Consider the following 13,901-nt stretch of genomic DNA (forward strand, 5'->3'; position numbering starts at 1 on the left):
GGCATAATGTTACATGCCATGCCATTAGGCTGTGTTTAAAATTTAAGTCATTTACCAGTTTAGGTTTTTTGTTTGTTTTAATCATGGCCACTGCAGTAGTTTTGTTGTTTACCTTGGGATGGTTTGTCAGAGGTATTTCTGAAGTTTTCAGAGCTCTTTAGAAACTGCGCTCTTTAGAACCTAGCCCTCCCTGTGCATCACGAGTTAGGAAACAGTGCTGACTGTTCTTTCCTCCTCTGCATGTGTGGTGTTTTCTTTTCTCTCTCAGTCTCAACCATTCTGCTTTTGTTGTGTGTTGGAGGAAGAGTCTGATGAAGACAGGAAAAGGTGATTCTGACTAGTGGGGAATTTCCCTATTTTTAGTAACTGAGTTAAGCTACTAGAAACTATTATGAAAACAGTTACACACTGCTTTCCCTGAGAAAATGTGGAATATGTCTTAACTATTGGAAGACACTGAAGAATGAACTGACCAGCGAGTTCGGCCTGATAATCAGTGCAAGGTTGTGTCCATCCATTCAACAGAATTCCGTGTATTTGTGTCATACGTGGTAGACCGTCACTCATAATGGCAGACAAGGCAGAAATGTTCCTCCCCCACGGAGCGCCGCTGGAGAAGCGGGTGCGCACACACGACGCAAGAAAGACAGAGAATGGCTGATCCTGAAAGTTCTAAAAAGGAAAGGCAGGTTCTCTTTCCCCACTGCTGTGATGCATGGCAGCCCGTCAGTTGCCATTTATCTCATGTCAGACGCAGTACTGCCCTTACAGTTCACTGTCTGCACCGACAGAAGATGGAATGGGAGGGTCGTTCATGGTGTGAGTTTGTAAACAGGTGTGCCAGCCAGTGGGAACGGGTGAGCCGGTGTCCTTCCTTATCATTAAGGTCATGTAGGTATTTAGTCCTCACCATGAAGCTGGTCCAAATTGAGATGAGGTGTCAGTATAAAACACACATCAGACTTGGAAGATGTACAAAGAATGCAAAATACCTCAGTTTTGTATATTGATGAGATTATAATATTTTGGTATAGTGGAGTAAATACTAAATTGGCTTTTTCAGGGTTTTTTTTTTGGCTTTTTAATTTAAAAATTGTATCTGAGGCCTGTATTATCTTTGTTTTGTAGTGCACTGGTTTGAAGGATGAGTTGAAAAAAATTTAAAATAATCCAATCATGTTCTCAGGGTTTAATGTAGTGCCATACCTAGAAAATGTTTTTTGAATGCTTCCTTAAAATTTTTAAATTCGAATACATAATTACAATGTCTGACTTAATATTAAAAGTTAACGTTTAGTGAAACAATTCTAAATTCCTGATGGTAATGGCCAAGGAAGCTGTTAAATTAATGCTATTCATATCAAAATACATCCTGGCTTACCAAAATAAATTTCCACATATTTTTACATTTGTTAAGAAAAAAGTATGCTGAACTTGAAACTGCATTTACCCATGGTTTCTCACAGTGAGAGCAGCAGAACTGGTCATTTGCCTTGCCTCTAACAGCAACAGTGACAGGCTGTACCTGATGCAGAAACCTCTGATTATGGTCTCACCCATATATCCTTCAAAACTTTTCTTACGTGCTACACCAATCTAGGTTTTTTCCTTTTCTGTCTTGAAATTTGCTCATTAAAACCCTCTAGCCTAACCTAAACCTCTTACCCTCGCTTCAGTTCCTTATAATCACTGGAAATAGAAGTTTGAAATGTATTTAGGGCTATGCTTCCCACAACCCCAGTCACACCTGCCATCATACAAACACTTCATACAACTCAATATGAAAAAAAGCCAAACAACATAATCAAAATATGGGTAGAAGACCTAATAGACATTTCTCCAAACAAGGCATACAGGTGAAGTGCAAATCAAAATGACAGGGAGTGTCACTTCATAGAGGTCATCGTTAAGAAGTCTAGAAATGATAAATGCTGAGAAAGTGTGGAGAAAAGAGAAAACCCCTGCACTGTTAGTAAGGATTTAAATTGGTGCAGCTGCTGTGGAGAACAGTATGGAGATTCCTTAAAAAACCAAAACTACCGTATGACCCAGGAATCCCGCTACTGGGCAGATATCCAGAGAAAACCATAAATCAAAAAGGCAACACGTTCAGTGCAGTATTTTACACAATACCCAAGATAGGGAAGCGTCCTAGACGTCCATCCACATCTGTGAATGGATAAAGGAGCTGTTATACCTGTATACGAGGGAATGTTACTGAGTGATCGATAGATAAGGTTGAAATAATACCGTTTGCAGCAACAGGGAATGAACCAGTGACAACTAAGTGAACGAAGCAGAGAAAGACCGCACGGTATCACTGATAGGTGGGATCAGCAACCGAGATGCAGGGACTCACAAAAGAACAGACTCACTTCAGAAACCCACTGAGTGTTACAGAAGGGACACCACCAGGGGAGGGAATATTTCAGGAGGTTGGCCTTAACGTATACACATATATATATAAAACTGGGTCACCAGCAAGGAGCTCCTGTGCAGCCCAGGGAACCCTACTCAGCAGCACGCTGTAGAAAGCTGTATGGCCAAAGCACCAGGATCAGAGTGGACATGTACCTCTATATACATCTAGTTCAAGGTGTTGTGCACCTCCAACAAGCATTGTACATCAACTGTACTCCAAGACGAAATACACATAAATCTGACAACTGGAGGAAATGCCTACCATAGTCCCCTCAGGCCTCAGTGACCCGGGATGGTGACACATTGCCGGAGTTTGAACAGCCTTGCCTGCCAAGGCTGGACCCTCCTGGGGCTGAGGGAGCTGAGGGTGATGACAAAGAAATGAGGCCCCTAAGGTCCTCTAGTGTTTGTCCGTTCTAGAAGAAACAACCCTCTCCAGATGAGGGCTGGTTATCCGTGACTAAAACAATCCTAGCACACGGAGACACGGGAGACCAATTGTGCTGAATAGCTTGGAAAAGTCATCTGATAGCCATGCCTCCTGGTGCTGGGGTTCTTAACCTCCAGCATCATAGAGTCACCCGTTTGTAGATGATAGCACTCTAGGCAGAGCACATGTGGAAGGCTTGGGATCTGCCTTGGGTGAGGAAGTGAAGAATGATGAAGCAATGAGACACAAGCCCTGGGTGTGTGTCCTGACACTCCACACCCACTTACAGTGCAGGAACAGGACTTGCCCTTAGCTTTGCTGCACCAGGCAGCAGAGTGGGGCATATAGAAATGCTGCCGCCTTGTGGCCATTTTGTGTAACAACTCAAACTAGGGCTTTGCACTCAGAAGGCCCTGAAAAGTGAAAGTGAAGTCCCTCAGTGTGTCAGACTCTGCGACCCTGTGGGCTATAGCCCACCAGGCTCCTCCGTTCATGGGATTCTCCAGGCAGGAATACTGGAGCGCGTTGCCATTTCCTTCTCCAGGGGATCTTCCCAACCCAGGGATTGAACCCAGGTCTCCCGCGTTGCGGGCAGATGCTTTAACCTCTGAGCCACCAAGGCTTTGCACTCAGAAGGCCCTAGGGGCTATAAATGACTCTTGTCCTTAAGAAACAGTCTTGGGATGGGTAATTGAGTAAGAATCAGAAAACGGACAGCCTTTCAAGAAGCCAATTGCAGCAGGTAAATTTACTCACAACACTTTAACAAAAGAGGTACAAAGATCCTCTTGTCACACATTATTAGAGAAAGGGAAAGGAAGCCTACAAGGAGATATATCCCCCTCCACCCATCAGATGGTCATCAAAAAGTCTACAGTTAGTGCTGCAGAGGGCCTGCAGAGAAGGGAATCCTATGCCAGACTGGGAATGGAAATTGCCAACAGCCATATGGAATTGAGCATGGAGGTTCCCTAAAAACCTGAAGATGTAGATATTGTGTGATCCAGAAATCTTACTCTTGGCCATACATCTGGATCAAACTATAGTTGGAAAAGACATCCACCCCAACCTACATTACAGTACTGTGTTCACGAACCAAGACGGAAGCAATCAGAATGTCCATGGAGAGATGAAAAAGAAGATACGGTACATGTATTCAAAGGAATGTTACTCAGCCATCCAAAAAAAAGAATGCCATTTGCAGCAACACAGAAGAACCTAGCCATGATGATACTAGGGGAAGTAAGTCAGAGAGGAAGAGAAGTATCATATGGGATCACTGTTAGGTGGAATCTAAAATGTGACACGAACTCATTTCCAAAGCAACAGAATCTCAGACTGTAAAAAGCCACCGTGTGTTACAAAAGAGGTCACATCAGGAGGAAGGGGTCGACGAGGACCCTGAGATTAACATATGAACCTAGAGCATCAAAAAGTACTTAGTATATAGCACCAGGAACCCTATTCAACATCGCATAAAACCTTATAGGGGCAAAGCTCCTAACACAGACTGGATATTCACCTATGTATACCTGAATCAAGTTGCTGGACACTTGTAACAAACTCAACACTGGATATCAACTATATCCCAATAGAAAACAAACGTTAATTGTCAAGTGAAAATAACAGCTGTATTCCCCTCTGCCCTCTGTGATCCAGGCTCCTGTCACAAACCCAGACACATTCCCACCTGTGCACAGCTACGTTACATGTCCATTTATAACCCAGGAGCAGAACCTGCACTCAGCTTTTTTGCCCTAAGAACCAGAGTGGGGCACACAGAAATGCTGCCGCCTTGTGGCCATTTTGTTTAACAACAACTGTAAAACTGGGTCTGAGAAAAACTTCATGCTCACAAGATGCGAGGGCCTGTAAATGACTCCTGCCCTCAAGAAGTAGCCTTGGAGTAGGTAATCGAATAAGAATTCAAAAAAGGACAAGTATACTTTATACACACTCTTTAAAGACAATCATACCTACAAAGATCCTGGTATGAAACATTAGAGAATGGAAAATGAAATCTATGAGAGGTATCACCTCCACCCATCATAATGGCCATCATCAAAAAGTGTACAGTCAATGCTGCAGAGGGCCTGCAGAAAAGGGAATCCTCCTACGCTGATGCTGGGAATGGAAACTGCTGACAGCCAACTGGACTTCAGTATGGAGGTTCCTTAAAAACTTGAAGATGCAGGTCCGTGATCTGAAATGCCACACTTGGGCGTGCATCCGGATTAAACTGTAGTTGGGAAAGACACACGCAGCCCAGCCTTCACTGCAGCATTGTTTCCAAGAGCCAAAATGTGGAAAAACCAGAATATTCATTGAGAGATGAAAAAGGTATGGTACACATATTGAAGGGAATGTTACTCAGCCATCAAAAAGTAGGAAATAATGCCATTTACAGCAACATAGAAGGGACTAACCATGATTATACTAGGGAAAGTAAGTCAGACAGAGGAAGACATATGAGACCACTGATAAGTTAATTCTAAAAAGTGACACAAAGGAACTCATTTCTATAACAGACACAGAATCTCAGACTTTGAAAAGGCACCTGGTTTTACAAAAGGGGTCACACTGTAAAGAAGGATTAAATCAGGACACTGGGATTAACATGGGCATCCCTGATGGGCAGACAGTAAAGAACCCAACTGCAGTGCAGGAGACCCGGGTTCAATCCCTGGGGAAGATCCCCTGGAGGACGAAATGGCAACCCACTCCAGTACTCTTGCCTGGAGAATCCCATGGACAGAGCAGCCTCGTGGTCTGTCTTCCTTGGAGTTGCAAAAAATGGGACGTGACTGAGCAACTGACACTTTCACACACTTTTTCCAAGATTGACATAAGCACGCTTATCTAGTATATGTGCTGCTGAAGTGAGCACTAAGCAGTCTTGAATATACGAACCTATAGCATCAACAAGGACCTCGTGTATAGCACAGGGAAGCCTACTCAACACTCTGTAAAACCCTATAGCTGCAAAGCTCCCACAAAAGACTGGATATTCACCTAAATATGCCTGAAACAAGTTCCTGGACCCCTGCAACAAACTCAACACTGGAAACCAACTATACATCAATAGAAAATAAACATTAATTTTCCAAATAAAATGAAATAACTGCTATATTCCCCTTTGCACTTGGTGACCTGGGCTACTGTCGCAAATTCTGAGCCTAAGCAGCCTTGGAGCCCACAGCTGGATTGTCCTCAGTCTTAGGGAATTGAGAAGGATGTACCAGCAGATGGGCCCCCACAGGACCTGAAGTGTTTGTCCCCTCTGGATCAAAGCACATTCTCGAGACCCTGGCCATTCCCGCACAGCTACAGCAAGTCTAGTGCACACAAGGAGGATGGCCACTATGGACTGGAAGACATTTGAAGAGTCCTGGGATCCTGCAGGTCTCCCAGTGCTGCGGCACTTACCTCCAGCCTCCTGCCTTAGATTCGACCCACTTGCAGATGACAGCACCCAAGGGAGGGCTGATTTGGAGGACTTGGGATTTGTTTGGGGCGGGGAAGTGAAGAATGATGAAGGAATAATGAGACACAAGCCCTGGGTGTCTGTTCTGGCAGATTCCATACCCATTTACAATCCAGGCACAGGACTTGCACTCAGCTTTGTTGCCCCAAGAATCAGAGTGGGGCATACAGAAATGCTGCCGCCTTGTGGTCATTCTGTGTAACAACAACTCTTAAACTGGGGTTCAGAGGAACTTTGGGCTTCCGTGATAGCTCAGGGAATCAAGAATCCACCTGCAATGCAGGAGACCCCGGTTCGATTCCTGGGTCGGAGAAGGGAAAGATTGCCCATTCCAGTATTCTTGGGCTTCCCTTGTGGCTCAGCTGGTAAATAATCCTCCTGCAATGTGGGAGACCTAGGTTTGAGCCCTGGGTTGGGAAGATCCCCTAGAGAAGGGAAAGGCTACCCACTCTAGTATTCTGGCCTGGAGAATTCCATGGACTGTATAATCCATGGGGTCACAAAGAGTTGAACACAGCTGAGAGGACTGGAAAAGGTCAGTTTTCATTCCAGTCTCAAAGAAAGGCAATGCCAAAGATTGCTCAAACTACTGCACAATTGCAGTCATCTCACACGCTAGTAAAGTAATGCTCAAAATTATCCAAGCCAGGCTTCAGTAATACGTGAACCATGAAATTCCAGATGTTCAAGCTGGTTTCAGAAAAGGCAGAGGAACCAGAGATCAAATTGCCAACATCTGCTGGATCATCAAAAAAAAGCAAGAGAGTTCCAGAAAAACATCTATTTCTGCATTATTGACTATGCCAAAGGCTTTGACTGTGTGGATCACAATAAACTGTGGATAATTCTGAAGATGTGAATACCAGACCACCTGACCTGCCTCTTGAGAAACCTGTATGCAGGTCAGGAAGCAACAGTTAGAACTGGACATGGAACAACAGACTGGTTCCAAATAGGAAAAGGAGTACGTCAAGGCTGTATATCGTCACTCTGCTTATTTAACTTATATGCAGAGTACATCATGAGAAACGCTGAGCTGGAAGAAGCACAAGCTGGAATCAAGATTGCCAGGAGAAATATCAATAACCTCAGATATGCAGATGACACCACCCTTATGGCAGAAAGTGAAGAGGAACTCAAAAGCCTCTTGATGAAAGTGAAAGTGGAGAGTGAAAAAGTTGGCTTAAAGCTCAACATTCAGAAAACGAAGATCATGGCATCCGGTCCCACCACTTCATGGGAAATAGATGGGGAAACAGTGGAAACAGTGTCAGACTTTATTTTTCTGGGCTCCAAAATCACTACAGATGGTGACAGCAGCCATGAAATTAAAAGACGCTTACTCCTTGGAAGGAAAGTAATGACCAACCTAGATAGCATATTCAAAAGCAGAGACATTACTGTTGCAAACCTGGAGACTGAGCAGCCTTGGGGACCATGGCTGGATTGTCTGAGGGATGAGGAGCTGAGAAGGATGTGCCAGCAGATGATCCCCACTGGACCTGAAGTGTCTGTCCCCCCTGGATCAAACCACAGTCTCGAGAGCCTGGCTGCCCCTGCACAGCTACTGCAAGCGTCATGCACATGAGGAGGGGGTTCCCTTTTGGCTGGAAGATCCTTGAAAAGTCCTGGGATCCTGCAGGCCTCCTGATGCTGGGGTGCTTACTTCCCGTCTCCTTCCTTAGAGTCGCCTACCTGCAGATGACCAAGGCATGATTGATTTGGAGGGCTGCCTGGGATTTGTCTGGGGTGGAGAAGTGAAGAAAGATGGGGAAGAAATATTGAGACAAGCCTACAGGTGTCTGTTCTGGCACATTCCAGGCCCATTTACAACCCAAGGAAACGACTTCCACTCAGCTTTTTGCCCTCAAAACCAGAGTGGGATATACGGAAATGCTGCTGTCTCATGGCCGTTTATGTAACAACAGCTGTAAAACTGGTGTTCAGGGGAGCTTCAAACTCACAAGGCCCATTAGTCTGGAAATGACTCCTGCCTTCAAGAAATAACCTTGGAGTGGGTAATTTAATATGAATTTGAAATCAGGCAAGCTTTCCAGTCATCAGTTTCAGCAGGTACATTGTGTACACATTCTTTAAAATACAAAAAAACACATATACAAAGAGCCTCATATCACATGTTATTAGAGAAATGGAAATGAAATTTACAGCGTATCACCCTCACACATCACAATGGCCATCATCAAATGGTCAACAAACAGTCAATGAAATTCAGAAAAGGGAATCCTCCCCCAACAGTAGAGAATAGAAGTTACTGAAGACACTGTGGAGCACAGCATGGAGGTTCCTTAAAACCCTGAAGAGGCAGATATCCTGTGACCCAGCAGTCCCACACTAGGGTTACACCCAAATCAGACTATTGTTGGAGAAGACACAGGTACACAAACATGTATCACAGTTTCCAAGAGCCAAGACATGGAAGAAACCAGAATGACCAGAGAAAGCTGAGAGGAAAAAGTAGATGAGGTACACCTTTTGAAGGGAATATTGAAGGGAATGTTACTCAGTCATCAAAAAGCAGCAAATGATTCCATTTGCAGGAACATAGAGGGACCTAGCCGTGATTGTATTAGGTGAAGTAAGTCAGACAGAAGAAGACAAATATGTAATATCAGTGATAAGTAGAATATAAAAAGTAACACAGATTTTAGGTGGAAAATAAAAGGGACACAAAGGAACTCATTTCCAGAATGGTAAGAGACTCACGGATTTAGAAGAGCCACTTGGTGTTAGAGAAGGGGTACAGCAGCAGAAATGGGTAACTCAGGAGCTGCAGCTTACATATACTATTCCTCAATACCGAAAACTGGAGCATCAAAATGGACCTGCTGTATAGCACAGGAAACCTACTAAACACTCTGTAAAACCCTATAGAGGTAAAGCTCCCAGAAAGACTGGATATTCAGCTACACATGCCTGAATCAAGTAGCTGGACACCTGTAACAAACTCAACATTGGAAGTCTGCTCTACACTAATAGAAAATCAAACATTAATTTTCCAAATGAAATAACTGCTATATTCCCTTCTGTGCTCAGTGACTGGGACTCCTCTTGCAAACTGGAGCGTTGGGCCCCATAGCTGGATTGTCATGGGGATGAGGGAGCTAAGAAGATGTGCCAGCAGGTGGGCCTCCACGGGACCTGGAGTATTTGTCCCCTGTGGATCAACCATATTCTCGACACCCTGGCCATCCCTGCAGAGCTACAGCAAGCCTGGTGCTCACAAGGAGGGGTTCCCTTTGGGCTGGAGGACCTGTGAAAAGCCATCATATCTGCATGTCTCCCAGTGCTGGGTTGCTTACCTCTAGACCTGATTTTTAGAGTTGCCCATCTGACAAAACATCCACAGGAGAAGGGAATGACAAACCACTTCAGTATTCCTGCCTCAAAAACCCCATGCACAGTATTAAAAGGCAAAAAGATATGACACTGAAAGATGACCCCCCCCCCCCAGGTCAGTGTGTCCAAATGCTACTGGGGAAGAGCAGAGAAATAGCTCTAGAAGGAATGAAGAGGTTGAGCCAAAATGAAAATGAAGCCCAGTTGTGGATGTATCTGGTGGTAAAAGTAAAATCTGATGCTATAAAGGACAACACTGCATAGGAACCTGGAATGTTAGGTCCATGAATCAAGGTAAATTGGAAGTGGTCCAGCAAGAGATGGCAAGAGGGAACATTGACATTTTAGGAATCAGTGAACTTAAATGTATGGCAGTGGGTGAATTTAATTCAGATGACCATTATATCTACTACTGTGGGCAAGAATCCCTTAGAAGACATGGAGTAGCCCTCATAGTCAACAAAAGACTCTAAAATGCAGTAGTGGTTTACCCTCTAAGTCATGTCCAACTCTTGCAACCCCATGGACTGTAGCCTGCCAGGCACCTCTGTCCAAGGGATTCTCCAGGCAAGAATACTGGAGTGGGTTGCCATGCAGTACTTGGGTGCAATCTCAAAAGGAATAGAATGATCTCCATTGGTTTCCAAGGCAAATCATTCACTCTCACAGTAATCCAAATCAATGCCCCAACCAGTAATGCTGAAGAAGCTGAAGTTGAATGACTCCATGAAGACCTATAAGACCTGCTAGAACCAACACCAAAAAAGATGTCCTTTTCATCATCTTGGATTGGATGCAAAAATAGGAAGTCAAGAAATACCTGGAGTAATAGGCAAGTTTGGCCGTTGAGTACAAAATGAAGCAGGGCAAAGGCTAACAAAGTGTTGCCAAGAGTATGCACTGGTCATAGCAGTCAAACCCTCTTCCAACAACACAAGAGATGACTCTACACATGGACATCACCAGATGGTCAATACCAAAATCAGATTGATTATATTTTTTGCAGCCAAAGATGGAGAAGCTCTATACAGTCACAAAAACAAGACCTGGGGCTGACTGTGGCTCAAACATGATCTCCTTATTGCAAAATTCAGGCTTAAATTGAAGAAAGTAGGGAAAACCATGAGACCATTCAGATATGACCTAAATCAAATCCCTTATGATTATATAGTGGAGATGATGAAGAGATTCAAGGGATTAGATCTGGTAGACAGAGTGCCTGAAGAACTATGGACAGACATTCATAACATTGTACAGGAGGTGGTGACCAAAACCATCCTCAAGAAAAATAAGTGCAAGGCAAAGTGGTTGTCTGAGGAGGGCCTTACAAATAGTTGAGAAAAGAGGAGAAGTGAAAGGCAAAAGGAGAAAGGGAAAGATATACCCAACTAATGCAGACTTTCTGAGATTAGCAAGGAGAGATAAGAAAGCGTTCTTAAGTGAACAATGCAGAGAAACAGGAAAACAATAGAATTGGAAAGATAGAAATCTGTTCAAGAAAATTAGAGGTATTTCATATAAAGATGTGCACAATAAAGGATAAACAGGGTTCAAGAACCCAACAGAAGCAGAAGAGACTAAGAAGAGGTGGCCACAAGAATACACAGAAGAGCTGTATGAAAAAGGTCTTCATGACCCAGATAACCACGATGGTGTGGTCACTCACCTAGAGCCAGACATCCTGGAGTGTGAAGTCAACTGGGCCTTAGGAAGCATCACTATGAATAAAGCTAGTGCAGGTAATGGAATTCCAGCTGATCTATTTAAAATCCTAAAAGATGATGCTGTGAAAGTGTTGCACTCAATATGCCAGCAAATTTGGAAAACTCAGTAGTGGCACAAGACTGGAAAAGGTAAGTTTGCATTACAATCCCAAAGAAAGGCAATGTCAAAGAATGTTCAAACTACTGTACAACTGCACTCATTTCACATGCCAACAAGGTAATGTTCAAAATATTTCAGGCTAGCCTCAAGACTGAACCCAGAACTTTCAAATATATAACCTTAGCTGGATTTAGAAAAGGCAGAGGAACCAGAGATCAAAGTGCCAACATCTGCTGGATCATAGAAAAGCAAGAGAATTCCAAAAATATATCTATTTCTGCTTCACTGACTATGCTAAAGCCTCTGTTTGGATCACAACAAACTATGGAAAATTCTTAAAGAGATTGGAATACCAGACCACCTTACCTATCTCCTGAGAAACCTGAATGCAGGATAAGAAGCAACAGTTAGAACTAGACACAGAACAATGAACTGGTTCAAAATTTGGAAAGTAGGATATCAAGGTCATATATTGTCACTCTGCTAATTTAACTTATATGCAGAGAGCATCATGCAAAATGCCAGGCTGGATGACTCACCAGCTATAGTCAAGATTGCTGGGAGAAATATTAACAACCTCAGATATGCAGCTGATGCAACTCCAATGGCAGGAAGCAAAGAGCCTTTTTATGAGGGTGAAAGAGGAGAGTGAAACAGCTGGCCTAAAGCTCAACATTCAAAAGACTAAGATCATTGCATCCGTTTCATCACTTTGTGGCAAATAGAAGGGAAAAAGTGGAAGCAGTGACAGATTTTACTTTGCTCCAAAATCACTATAGTGACTGCAGTCATCAAGTTGAAAGATACTTGTTCCTTGGAAGGAAAGCTATGGCAAACCTAGGTGGCATATTAAAAAGCAGAGACATCACGTTTCAGACAAAGGTCCATATAGTCAACTCTATGGTTTTTCTAGTAGTCATGTACAGAACTGATGCTTTTGAACTGTAGTGCTGGAGAAGACTCTTGAGAGTCCCTTGGACTTCAAGGAGATCAAACCAGTCCATCCTAAAGGAAACCAACCATGGATATTCACTGGAAGGACTGATGCTGAAGCTGAAGGTCCAATAGTTTGGCCACCTGATGTGAAGAGCTGACTCACTGGAAAAGACCCTGATGCTGGAAAGACTGAGGGCAGGAGGAGAAGCAGGTAACAGGATAAGACAGTTGGATGGCAGCACTGACTCAATGGACATAAGCCTGAGCAAACTCTGGGAGAGAAATGAAGGACAGGGAAGCCTGGTGTGCTGTGGTTCATTAGGTCACATTGAGTTGGGTATGACTTAGAGACTGAACAACACTTGCAGATGAGAGCACCCTCGTTAGGGCAGATATGGAGGGCTTGGGGTTTTTTTCCGGTGGGAAAGGGAAGAATGTTGGGGAAGAAGTATTGAGACACAAGTCCATGGGCCTATTCTGGCACATACCATGCCCATTTACAACCCAGGAACAGGAACTGCACCTAGCTTTGTTGCCCAAAGAACCAGAGTGGGGCATACAGAAATGCTGCTGCTTTTTGGCTGTTTCATGTAACAACAACTGTAAAACAGGCTCAGAAGAAATTAACACTCACAAGGCCGGGTTGGGGTGGGAGGGGGGGCTGTAGATGACCTCTGCCCTCAGGAAATAGCCTTGGGCTGGGGAATAGAATAAGAAACTGAAAACAGACAGACTTCCACAAAACCATTTCAGAAGGTACCTTTTACTCATACTCTTTAAAAACAAGAACCTTCTTACAAAGATACTCTTATCGTACATTTTATAGAATGGAAAATGAAATCTACAAGATATAGCATCCTCCACCCATCACAGTGGTCATAATCAAAAAGTATAGAAACAGTCAATGCTACAGAGAAGGAAATCGTCCCGTGCAGGTGCTGGTCAAGGAATTGCTAATAGCCAGCTGGAGTTGAGCATGGAGATTCCTTTAAAACCTGAAGATGCATTAACCTGTGATCCAGAAATCCCACTCAAGGGCACACATCCAGATCAAACAATAGTGGGAAAGACATATGCACCCCAACCTTCACTGAAGCACTGTTTCTAAGAGCCAAGATATGGAAACAACCAGAATGTCCCTGGAGAGATGAAAGGAAAACAAGGTACACATATTGAAGGGAATGTTACTCAGCCATCAAAAAGCATAAAATGATGTCATTTGTAGCAAGATAAAAGGACCTAGCCATGATCATACTAAGGGAAGTAAGTCAGACAGAATAAGAGAAATATAGGATCACCAATAACTTGAATCCAGGTAGTGACACAAGGGAACTCATTTCCAAAACAAAACAATCTCAGACAATGAAAAGCCACTTTGTATTACAAAAGAGGTCATATCAGGAGGAAGGCTTCAGTGAGAACACTGGGATTAACATGTGCACTGTTCAG

At 43.6% G+C, this 13,901-nt stretch overlaps 1 long non-coding RNA gene across 2 annotated transcripts in view; it reads right to left on the reverse strand.

Moving 5' to 3' along the window:
- The window catches only part of LOC147374527 (uncharacterized), a 358,179-nt gene that overhangs the window by 31,340 nt on the left and 312,938 nt on the right, over window positions 1-13,901 (reverse strand). The gene's annotated exons all lie outside the window — the stretch shown is intronic.

Source organism: Bos grunniens, chromosome 4, assembly GCF_055505025.1.
Source record: "Bos grunniens cultivar Pamir isolate PY7600 chromosome 4, Bosgru_T2T1.0, whole genome shotgun sequence".
Taxonomy (NCBI): Eukaryota; Metazoa; Chordata; class Mammalia; order Artiodactyla; family Bovidae; genus Bos; species Bos grunniens.